The sequence below is a fragment of the Lactuca saligna genome, chromosome 4, assembly GCF_052625555.1.
Source record: "Lactuca saligna cultivar CGN05327 chromosome 4, ASM5262555v1, whole genome shotgun sequence".
In the NCBI taxonomy this organism is placed as follows: domain Eukaryota; kingdom Viridiplantae; phylum Streptophyta; class Magnoliopsida; order Asterales; family Asteraceae; genus Lactuca; species Lactuca saligna.
In genome coordinates this window covers 36,711,085-36,721,225 of record NC_136420.1, presented here as the reverse complement: position 1 = coordinate 36,721,225, position 10,141 = coordinate 36,711,085, and the positions used below count along the sequence as shown (strand labels likewise).

Genomic DNA, 10,141 nt, shown 5'->3' with positions numbered 1-10,141 from the left:
CTCGACGAGTAGGCCACTAAATCTGCGAACCAACCCGCTGCTACTCGACGAGTAGGGCAACCAAATCGTTGAGTAGACCTTGGAAACAAAAGAATTCTTATTTAAATCAATACTTGAGAATCGGGACGTTACAGAAAACTTGAGTAAGAGATTCATTTTAATAGCTGGAAAAAGTGGTCATACCTTCGATGTAGATTGTTCTTTTTGACAACCTTAACTTCATTAGTTCCTTCATATGCTACCGTCAGCGTATCAATCATCTCCTTGATAGATCTATAGTTTTGAACAAAATGGTAGATTTTATAGGGAAGAACTTGTCTTATGGCAGCACGATCTTTAAAATCAAAAGCAACTAGCCGGTTATCTTCATCATTGAATTCATGAGTAGGTTTTTCAACCTCGTCACCAACCTGAACATTTTCCCTCATGGGTTTTACATAGGAACATGAGTAACATGTTTGATAATATCCAACATGGAATATTAAATGGTTTCAACAACCATCATGGCTTTTGATTTCCTCATTGTTAAGTTCTTCTCATCAACAATGACCAATCAACACCGAAAACTATTAAACGAGTATCATAGAGATCACCAAGGATTCACTCAACAAGATTTTGTGAAGTGGGTTGACAAAAATTTTGATTTGAAAGTTAGTCAAGGAACAATATCAAACATTCTTAAGAGATCATCGGAGTTTTTATCGGCTAACTTTGACAAAGATGGATCTTCCAAGCATCACAAAGCACCCAAGTATCCGGACATGGAGAAAGTTGTTTATGAATGGTTTCTCCAACATCAAGAGCGTGTGAATATAACAAGAGATTAATCATAGAGAAGACGGTTGAGACGTTGAAGCTTTTGTATCCACAAGATTCTTCTGAGAATAATCTTTCACAGGGTTGGCTTGAAAAATTCAAGTTAAGGCATGGTATCATATTGTATTGTCGATTCGGAGAAAGTGGCTCAGTCGACACACATGACATGGAGAATAAATTGGAGTCTATAAGGGAAAAAATTATCAATTTCCAATGAAAGATGTTTTTAATATGGATGAAATTGGTTTGTTTTACAGGTTACAAGCTCGCCATTTACTTGCAATAAAACAACTTAAAGGTTAGAAACAGGACAAGGAAAGACTTACAATTGTTATTTGTTACAATGTGGATGGCTCGGAAAAAAATTCCTATATGGATCATTGGTAAGTATGCAAAGCCACATTATTTTAAGAATGTCAACATGAATAGCCTAGATTGTGAATACCATGCCAACAAAAGAGCATGTATGACTAGGTTGATTTTTGAAGAATATGTTCGTTGGCTAGATGATCAAATGCACAGTTGAATTGGTAGTGGATAAACGTTCAGCCCATTCAAAAAATATTTAAGGGTTGCAAAACATCGAGTTGTTTTTTTACCGCCAAACATGACTTCAAAAATTCAACCATGTGATGTTGGGATAATTAGAGCCTTTAAAATGTACTAGCGTAAAAAGTTTTATCGTAAGATTTTGGAAAGTTATAAGTTGGACATTTCTCCCCCATAAAAGACTAATGTTTTAGATGCCATCAACTTGGTCGTCTCGACTTGGAGAAATGTGAAACAAGAGTCCATAGCAAATTGCTTTCGACACTGTAAATTTGTTCGGCTAATCCAACCGGCTCAAATGATTTAAACGATGTAATTTTTAGTGAAGACATTCGTGAGCTTGAGAACTTGATTACGGGAATGCAGTATCGGCACAAAATGGATGTGAATGAGTTGTTGGATTATCCATGTGAAAATAATGAATGTTATGATGTTCAGAGCATTGAAGAAATTATCACGGATACTGTTCAAAATTCAGTTGATGATGAAATTGATGATGATTCGGTACCTTTGGAACCGATCATTTGGAAAGAAGCATTGCAAGCGGCAACAACTCTTCACGATTTTTTGTTACAATACGAGAATACACTGCCTGAACTCTTAAGTGCAATTGAGAGATTTAAAAATGAACTCAATATAGATTTGAAGTTTACAAAAAAATAAGTGACTATAGATTCATTTTTTATTAGACACTTCTAGAATTTTAGAATATATTAGTAATTATTAATTATAGTTTTGCTAGGACCAATATATTAACATTGGGATTTCAAAAATTATTATTTTATTATTTTATCGATTGAGATCTAATTTTGTATCGGTCCTAAGTTGGAACCGGAAAAATTATTAATTTTAACAAGGTTATTAATTTATCGATATATATATATATATATATATATATATATATATATATATATATATATATATATATATATAGGCGTAGGTACGAAACTTTTGTTGGTAAAATAACTTAATTTGTATAAAAATATTGGTAACGAATATAGGACAAGCGGAAATTATGTGTTGCTATCGGGGGATTTTAAACATACCATGGTGAAAAACATTTTATTAAGTCAAAACCAAATATGTTCTCATTAGGGCTGTAAACGAACCGAATGAACACAAACGATGATTGTTCATGTTCGTTCGTTTAAGTTAACCGAACAAATGAATGAACATGAACGAGTTTTTTTTATCGTGTTTTTTCGTTTAACAAATTATGTTCGTTCATTTATGTTCGTAAACATGCTAAACGAATATAAACGAACAAAGATAAACAATCATATATATAAACATAAATGAACATATAATATAATAATGTAATCAAACACATTTAAATATATATGAAGATAAAATGAATTTATATGAACGAACATAAATAAACATAAATGAACGTTTACGAATGTATTTGAACGAATGAGACCATTGTTCATGTTCGTTCGTTTAACTAAACGAACGAGAATTCATGTTCATGTTCGTTCATTTATTAAATAAACGAACTTCCCGTCAAACAGTTCACAAACAGTTCAACAGTTCGTTGAACGTCCAATTCGTTTAAAGCCCTAATTATCATTTATTTTAAGGGCAATTACTCAATTTTTGGGTGCCAATAACACCTTTCATAATGTTCCCTAAACTTTTTCCTTTTATTTATAAATGGCCCCTCAAATTTATTTTTTTATTCATGAAGCATTCAAATTATTATTGCATTTTCATGTATAGTAATTGTCCCTAAAGTTTTTTCTTTTATGGATTTATTTATCTAAATAAAATATTGTCTAGATAAATAAATCCTAACACATTATATTATCATTTATTTTAGTGATCTATATACCAAAAAGATTTCATTTCTTCAATTTATGCTCTTTAATGAATTATGTATTCAATTTAAATTATGATGGTTATTTAGAGATGCATTTAATTGGTCTAATAAATTATGATACCAAATTACCAATACAACAAACACATATACAATAATCTTTTCACAATCATAGCTACCCATACCCATAGGGACTGATCCAAGATCGTAGGTCTAGGTTGGACCCACACCAATCGATCCTAGACCGGTCAAGTTTGAGTCCAAAAGTTGAAACATGTTTGAACCGATTTTAATGTTCACATCTATTAATATAAAACATTTCTTTATGATAAATGCTATGGATGTTTAAACCAAATATGTTAAACGTTACCCTCCCTAATAAATCAAGGGTTTTTTTGTCACTTGTTATATTCATTAATTTGTCAAATGTTATTTTATTGTTATTTTAAATTTTTTTTTTCCATATGATATTTTAAAAGTTTTTTATTTTTTTTTTAAATTCTACATAATATTTTAATATAATAATTACAATAAATATAATAATAAATAGATATCAATGCCATTAATGAACTTACCTTTTAATTTCAAAATTAAAACTCATTAGTGTTTTCTTTATTTGTTTAAATTTAAAAGATAAAAAAAACATTTCTATTATAATAATTTAATATTTTTTTTATTTTCTTATAAAATCGAAGTTTTCAAATATTTAGATATTTATATTTATATTTATTTTTTTTAATCAACTCATGTAATACATATGTCTCACAACTAGTTGTCTATAAAACATAATTCTGACCAAATGAATAAAATTGACAGTTATATTTTTCTACAATCAAGATCATTTTAAAATGTTTAACCTCTAAAATATTTTATTTTTGAATGCAAATCGGTATTTCTAACCAAAACCAATGCTCAACCATAGACTTATTGCAGAATACAGGGACTAATATATATATATATATATATATATATATATATATATATATATATATATATATATATATATATATCTTAACTATATTATTAAACATATTGCCCATGTCTTGAAAATTAAGAGGTATACATTTTATAGCACAAAGTACAATCTATTAAGCTTACAATGTATACGTATACACGAGTATCATTATACCAAACCCTAATACCCTTTTGACACTATCAACATCGTTTATTCCAAATCCGTCTGCCTCCTCACTTTCTTCAATCTCCGATACGCTTCCATTACCACCACCCTCCTATAGACGTCGCCATCGCCACCCTGCCGACGTTGTCCCCTCCATCGCCACCAGACATCGCACACCATAAACAGATCCGGAGATGGTCATTATTCATCCGAACACAGAGGGGAGGAGGATTTCGCTTATGTGTTCATTGTTCGTCCTATTCACATCGACATGCCCCTTGCCAACCTCTCTGCATCTTCGATCTTGAAAAACCCTAAAGATCTACGTCAATCATCTCGAGAAACCACTACTGACGACGATTCCGCCGCCTACCACCACCTTCGTAACCCCCCTCAGCCACCACAGGTACCCTCTAGACACAAGGATCATCCTATTGACATCGACAACACCAAATATGCCCCTTTCCCGCCTTCAATTTTTACCCTAACACGCTCTCAGGTCTCAGCTATCAAAGATACCGAACACAGAGGGGAGAAGGACTTCGCTGCTAACGACGAATCACCTCTCAGCATCTTCGATCTTGAAAAAACCTAAAGATCTGCGTCAATCATCTCGAGAAGCCGCTGCTGATGAACAGATCCGCCACTTACCACCACCTTCGTAACCTCCCTCAGCCACCACAGGTACCCTCTAGACACAATGATCATCGTTTCTTCCAAAAACTTCTTCCAAATCTATAATATAGTAAAGATATTCAGGGAGGACAAGATTTTGTCAAAGCTTCCTGTTGCTATTATTCAGTCTTGGTATCAGCGACAAGGTTATGTCAAGTTTATGGCTGATTTAATTCAGAAGGAATTGCAAACCTTTTGGTCTCCTGATGAGGTAAAAAAGTCTATGGCTCCTGATTTAATTCAACAATAATATTCAGTCACTGAAGTATATATATACTCTGTTATACGTGTAGTATCATCATAAGAAGTATATATATACTCTGTTTCTTGATCTAATCTTTAATATTTCTTTTTCTTTAGGCATCATCACTAGAAGGTCAAGAGGCAAGTGTTGTCACCGAGTATGTTATCAAGGTAATAGCTCTAGAATAAGACAGATAAAAATTGCAACTTTTGTCCCATTGACACGTGTTATATTTAAAAATGTATCAAATATAAGTGAATATGTGAGATATGCATATTTTAGGTCTTGAAGTGTCTTGAAAACACTGTAGTAGGAGATGAAATGTTTAGGGGTATTTCAGGGGGGACAAAAAAAAAAGCGAGTCACAACAGGCGAAATGAGACCTATGACCTATTTGATGATGTCATACTTTTAGCAGATGGACAAGTTGTGTATCAAGGTCATACTTTTTCTTTGATCTTACAAGAAGTAATGTTTAGCTCTTAGGTTGCGTTTGTTACATGTAATTTCATTTGGAGTTATTGAACTTTTGGCTAATGCTGGTTTCATGCTACAGGTAACATCAAAGAAAGATCAACAACAATACCGGATAACAAAAAATGAAGCTTACAGTTTTGAATATTCTTGCTCGGATTTTAGATTCTAGCAAACTAATGAAATTAAAGGTTAGCATTTTTTTATTTAATAAAAAAAAAATCTAAAATGTCTTTTTTCACTCATAAATAAAAGTATGTTGCTTTATATGATTTTTAAACAGGAAGCAGTAATCAAGAAAAAATATAGTGTGTTGTGTTGTTTTAATGTTTGTTTATTTGATTCTTTTCAGGGAGAAATAAGCTTGCTTCTTTGACATATATTTTTTAAACTTAAAATCCTGATGGGTATTATGTTTTTTTTAGTTACAAGGGCATAAATGGTAAGGGGAAGATGCTATTATGAGTAAAATTACAGGTTTGGTGTTGTTAGTTGTTGGTAAGTATTTTTGTTGTTTCAAATGATCAATTTACCCTCCATTTTGTTGTTGAAGTGACTATTTTACCTTTTGTAGTGTTGTACAAGAATTTGATGTTCGTAGTAAGAATGAGCTTCTTGCAAAAGAACGTGCTGAGTTTATCAAATTATTGCAGGTATTTTAAAATTTACAGCTAACTATTTTAATGAATTTTTTGTTGGTTTATAATTTCATAACCAATTTTACATCTTTTTGTTTGTATTTTTCTCTTAACAGCAAGCCCAGAGTGAGGCTGCATCTGCATTTGGAAATGATGGTGCTCATTTAGAAAAATAAATCCAAAATCCAAGGCACATTGAGTTCCTGTTAAGTGTTTTTGTGTTTTTTGTAATTTTGCTTTAGTGTAATCATAATAAACCCTTCCATGTTGCAGCTTTGGCTTCTGGTCTTGCAATTGCTTCTCCAACAGAACAAAGAACTGTAAGCCCTTTCTTTTTTGTTTTATTTAAATGTTGTAAGCCCTTTCTTTTTTGTTTTATTTTTTTCACTTATTATGTTTCTGTATGACACGTATCGACTTTTTAATTCTGTAATGTGTAAAAGATTAAGTGACTTAATTATATGTTTTGACTACCGATCTATTAAACTGTTTTTTAGATTACAATATATTTCCAAAAATAAAATCGACAAATATTATATTCGTTTTTAAATTTTTGAGTATATTTGTTAAGTTTCATATGATTTTAAAATATTTTTGGTAGGGATTTTGATAATTATTATATTTGTTAATTTTGTAAGATTTTAAATATTTTTGGTATGGATTTTAATATTCATGGTAAGATTTTAATTTGCTTAATTTTGGAATGATTATCAATATCCAAAAATACAACATTATATTCTATAATAGATTATTCAACCTATAAATTTAAGTTATGTTCTTCATTTTTAACTCACATCAAAATTTCACAGTTGAGGTTTTGGGACGATTTGATCATTGAGTTGGAATCGGGAAGACTGCTACACTGCTTCATTGCGTTTCTTGACACGGATTCAGGTTCTCTTTACTTCTTTTATATTTTGTAACTTCAAATGTGTATAATATTTTATTTCTTACTTCTATTTGAAGTGATAAACTTCTTTTGTTTCAACTGTTGATATTATTCTGTCTTCTATCTAAATTGATCACTCTTCTTATTCTTTATCTCAAATAATACATGTATATAATTTGTATATATGTGTGTATGTATTTGTTTGTATTCTATCTAAATTGATCAATCTTCTTATTCTTTATCTCAAATAATACATGTATATAATTGAATTCTAGGTGTGTATTTATTTGTTTCTAACATTCTGCATATGTGTGGTTTGTATATGTATAAGTTAGGATATTTGTTTTGAATATTTTTAATCAGTAAATATCTTTTAATTATCAAATTGATTGTGGTATTCTCGCATGTTCTTTTGAAACTTGCCAAAGAAAAAACACCACAGTTTGTTTCTTCATTATCAATACTATATTATTATTATTATTATTATTATTATTATTATTATTATTATTATTGATGGGTTTTAGATATAATAATTTAATATAATTTATACAATTAGACTTTTTTTTATTTGACAAGTTACATTTTTATTAATAAATATTATTTGTTATTAATATATGCTTTAGGTTTTCTGTAATATTTAATAAATAAACCGTGTAATAAAAACTCTTATTGCTTGGATATTTCAAAAGTTCGATACATATGTTATTATACTTTGGGCATCTCAAATCAATATAGTTTTTAATATAAATAAACCTTACAGCTTCCAATAATAAATCACCTAGAAAATCTATCCACATTAAAGCGCCATTTTTCATGTTATTATTCTTAATATTTTAATGTTTGATAAACTAAATTTTCGAAAATACAACTATCTGTTTTTCTATTTAAATATAACATAACTAACGTTAAGATATATAATCACAAAAAAAATAAGCCCACACCTTTAAGTTTATAAGCCCAAATCTTAGTTTAAAAAGAATGTAATTAGTTTTTGAGCATCACAACAAATTCAACAGTTTTTTGAACATCACAAATTAATGAGTATTTGCTTAAAACCCGAAGCTTTTATTCATAAAAATTATTGGTGTGAACTATAAAATTTATATTGTTTAATGTTTCAACAAATTTAACACTAACTTCAAGCTTTTTTAAGTACTAAATTATTTACTTTAATTTTAATACAATATGATATCTACATTTTACCATGTAATAAAAACTCTTATTGCTTGGATATTTCAAAAGCACGATACATATGTTATTATACTTTGGTAATCTCAAATCAATATAGTTTTTAATATAAATAATTAAATAAATCAATTCTACATCAATCACATCCGACTTTCGTTTTGTAGAATCATGAATGGTCATATTTACATTGATGCATTTTCGTTGCTACTAAACTACCATTTGTGGTATGTTTTGACATCCGTTCGTGTTGATTTCATTTGGAGGGACTCAAGAGCAAACAAACTTTTCATGGTTCTCATTGATCAAAATGTATGTTTACAAAACTATTTATATCTTATATTCATTTTCATAATTTATCACAAGTATTTTTGTTTATAAAAATATTACATTTTCTATTAGAGAGAGAAATTGTTAGCAGTTGTTCCACAACAAATGATGCGCTTTATTTATGGAGGGAATCTATTGGGTGGTGTGTTTTCTTTAAACCATTTCCAAATCGAACCAACCTATGCTGAGTATCCGAGATATCAAGAATATAGTTTATTACGTGGTGATTTGATGATTAAGATCAGCAACAACACACGGTTTAATCGTTTGGCCGATGCTATCATATAATGGTTTCCGGTTTTCCCATTGGTTCCCTCAATAAAAAGTTTAGTAGAAGATCGGACAGAGAGAAAAATGATGATCGGTAAATTTAATAAATTGTATATATTTTCAGCATTCTAAAGTTTTTAAAATAATAACAAGTTGTCCTTTTAATTATCGTTATTTTTAGATATTGTTGGAAAAATCATCAGAGGCAAGCGAAACTATTCCCGTTACTCTGGTTTACTGACGTTAACTTCTTTCACTTTATATCTCCAAGATGGGCCGTAAGTGTTTATTATTATTATTATTATTATTATTATTTTATTATCTTTATTATTATTATTATTATTATTATGATTACACTAAAGCAAAATTAGGTGACTTTGGAAATATTTGATTATAAATAGAGGGAGTATAATAAAGATGAAACTACATATAACCGACCGAACACGCCATCAAATTGTGAGGACTGTCTATGCGATAGAGAGAAAGTATATAATATTTGTTTCTCGGGTGAAATTGGTTCATTTGGATTCAAGTACGTTTTTTCTAGAAAATTATAATAATTGTAGTGATATTAAAATACCTAAATCAATACATTTTAATAGTTTTTATCTTATTTTCAGTGAACATTTTGATATCAACCAAACTAAGCAACGTAGAGTTCCAACCGCGGATGCCGGAAGCATTTAACATCATAAATATGCCTAGAAGAATTTTTAATTCCGTGTGAGACATTTGGTGGTGTTTTTTTTTTTGAAGTTTTGACAACTTTTACGAGTGCGTTGCTTTTATTGTTGATCTACATTAATGTTAGACATATTATGGTGAATTTTTTCATGTATGGTTTATTTTTCTTGTGTTGACTTATGAATTCATAATTACTTTTTGAAACACACACATACATGACTACTAAATCACATGGTCTACATTACAAAATGTTACATTCTTGATGATATAATATGTGCTTATTCTTAACATTTCCATTATAGTGTTCAATGGGGACTGTAGATAAGGGAAACGAAAACTGTGATGATTCCCAAAACCCGATAGATATAGAAAAAGGTATGTCGTTTATATGAGTATATATTTGCATTTATAATATATAACTATTTATCCAAATAATATGTTTGTAGAAAAT

At 29.7% G+C, this 10,141-nt stretch overlaps 1 long non-coding RNA gene and 1 pseudogene across 1 annotated transcript; both read left to right on the top strand.

Annotated features, from left to right (window-relative positions):
• Positions 1–485: 485 nt before the first annotated feature.
• LOC145039489 (CENP-B homolog protein 2-like) lies at positions 486–2,028 on the top strand (annotated as a pseudogene).
• A 3,522-nt stretch (positions 2,029–5,550) lies between these two features.
• Positions 5,551–7,371, top strand: LOC145038429 (uncharacterized). Its single transcript, XR_013679370.1, has 6 exons — positions 5,551–5,659; positions 5,777–5,885; positions 6,120–6,347; positions 6,449–6,537; positions 6,606–6,652; positions 7,142–7,371. It is a non-coding gene; the product is annotated as an uncharacterized LOC145038429 (long non-coding RNA).
• Positions 7,372–10,141: the final 2,770 nt, after the last annotated feature.